Genomic DNA, 2,500 nt, shown 5'->3' with positions numbered 1-2,500 from the left:
CCCGAGGTTGTTAAGAGAATCCAGACATTAATATATAAAAAATATATATGGCTTATTTGAATATGAAAAACACGTAAAAATGTGCAAAATTTATCATTAATAATATATATATATATATATATATATATATAATATATATATATATATATATATATATATATATATATATATATATATATATATATATATATATTTATATATATATATATATATATATATATATATGTTTGTATATATATATATATATATATATATATATATATATATATATATATATATGTTTGTGTATATATATATATATATAATATATATATATATATATATATATATATATATATATATATATATATATATATATATATATATATATATACACAAACACATACACTACACAAGTGTTATTGATTATAAATTGGCCTTATATTGCTTAAAACCTTTAAAGCTGAGGAAGCTTCACATAAAACCAAACGTAGTTAAAACACGATTCTGACGATTTTAATTAGCAGCGGTAAAATAAGCAATGAATTCTTATCAGTCAATTAATGACTAATACAATAAATTGGTTAAAATACAAAGACCAGAATAAATTATTCCTTTTTCCACGATCGCTTTAGTTTTTTTCAGTAACTCAACATTTATATATCAACCAGTGATTCTTAAAATATATTTTTACTGAAAATAATCTGAAAGGGATTTACTCCATTAACAATAAATGTAGCCAGTTATTTAAAAGCCCCATTTTAATTATATTTCTGGAATCTAGAACTTTTATATTGTGTTACTTATTTCATGTTGCAATAATTCTCAAATTATCATTGGAATATAAATAAATATTGGTACTTTTACTACGATGTTGAAAAAACAGGAAATTCTCCGTCTAAATCATACTGTTCTCAGCTGTATTTCAGTAAAATACAGACGACCGTAATTTTACCATACTTGTTATATTTTACGGGCTGGTGACTGTAATATCACTCCTTCACGTCAATATATCCGCTTTTAAAACTCTAAATGTCTGGCGACATTTATTCAAGGATTTTTACCGTTTTATTTACGGAAAATTTTCAACAGTGTAGCTTGCTGCTTTTCAAAAAAGAAAAAGAAAAAAAAATAATTTCTTACTAATCTCTGAAATGGCCATTTTCAATAGCATATGAAGTAAAAGGGTGCCTATTGGAACTTCGTTTATATATCAGTATTCAATGGATTTTCAAAGGCCTCAAAATCTACTCCTAACTTTTTCAATAAAATCTCAGGAATCCATTTTCCATAGATATAAGACTGATATCGAGGGCTCTTATCACACTCAGTCTACCATCCTGAGTCTTTTTTTTTTCTGATTCATTCAAGGTATCGGAGCCTTTGAAGTCGGCTGGGACACACCGGGTGTACAATTTCAAAAGCTATGAATGAAAACCACATTTTAAAAGGGAAACAAACACATGATCACTACCTAACTGAAGGTTCAATACCTAAGCTAACTTATGAACTATATCCTTACTACATTCCTACTACCCTCAGTCTATATAATATCCTTAGATTACCCTAAGACTAAATCTCAACCCTTGTGTTTACTTCCAAACCAGCTTTACTTCTGGTAAGGTAAAACTGAATCGAAAAATTTCGTAATTAGATTCATATTATCGTATTTCAGAAGAGGATAAACAAACATTTTCCCCCATAAATAAGATAATTTACGCCTGTCCCAACTAATTATTGTTATTGTTATTGTTGTTGTTGGTGTTATTACTAGTTAAGTTACAACCCTAGTTAGGAAAGCAGGATGCTATAAACCCGAGGACTCCAACAAGGAAAAATAGTCCAGTGAGGAAAGGAAATAAAGAAATAAACTGTATGAAAAGTAATAAAAGATTAAAATAAAATATTTTACGAAAAGTAACAACAATAAAACAAATCTTTCATATATAAACTGTAAAAAGAGACTTACGTCCAACCAAGGTTTTTTCTGGAATAAAAAAAGAGCATCTACTGAACAGTCCTGTTAAGGAGGTAAATTTCATTTCAAAGGCATAAGTATAACTTATTTTTAAATAATTCAATAGCTTCACATATTTCAAGATGCCTCTGAAGCTTCTAAAAAATACGCTTTATAATATGTTCCAAGCTTTTAAAAAAAAAAAAAAAGTAGCTCAATATTCCTTTTATCCTAAAAAGCTTCCGATGCCAAGATCTCTATCCTCTCCTGTATCATCTGCAGCTTAACGTTTACTTTACTCAAAGATATTCACTTAGAGCTCGTGAATGAAAGGAAGATATACAAATATGTTCCCCCACAGCAATAGAAATAATTTTTACTAAAGCCAACCGTTAACATTAAAAGACCTCCCTCTTGTTTATAATTGGGGTAAAGGGATATCTTTGGAATAATTACCTTCGCTAGGGAGTTTATAAAATATCTACGTTTATTTATTGGTTATGTTTGTCTGTTAGCAGAATTACGTGAAAATTTCTTGCCAGACTTTCAACAAATTTCAACATC

The sequence above is a fragment of the Palaemon carinicauda genome, chromosome 25 (genome assembly GCF_036898095.1).
Source record: "Palaemon carinicauda isolate YSFRI2023 chromosome 25, ASM3689809v2, whole genome shotgun sequence".
Lineage (NCBI taxonomy): Eukaryota > Metazoa > Arthropoda > Malacostraca > Decapoda > Palaemonidae > Palaemon > Palaemon carinicauda.
The sequence above is the reverse complement of the archived record's forward strand: the minus strand, read 5'-3'. Positions refer to the sequence as shown.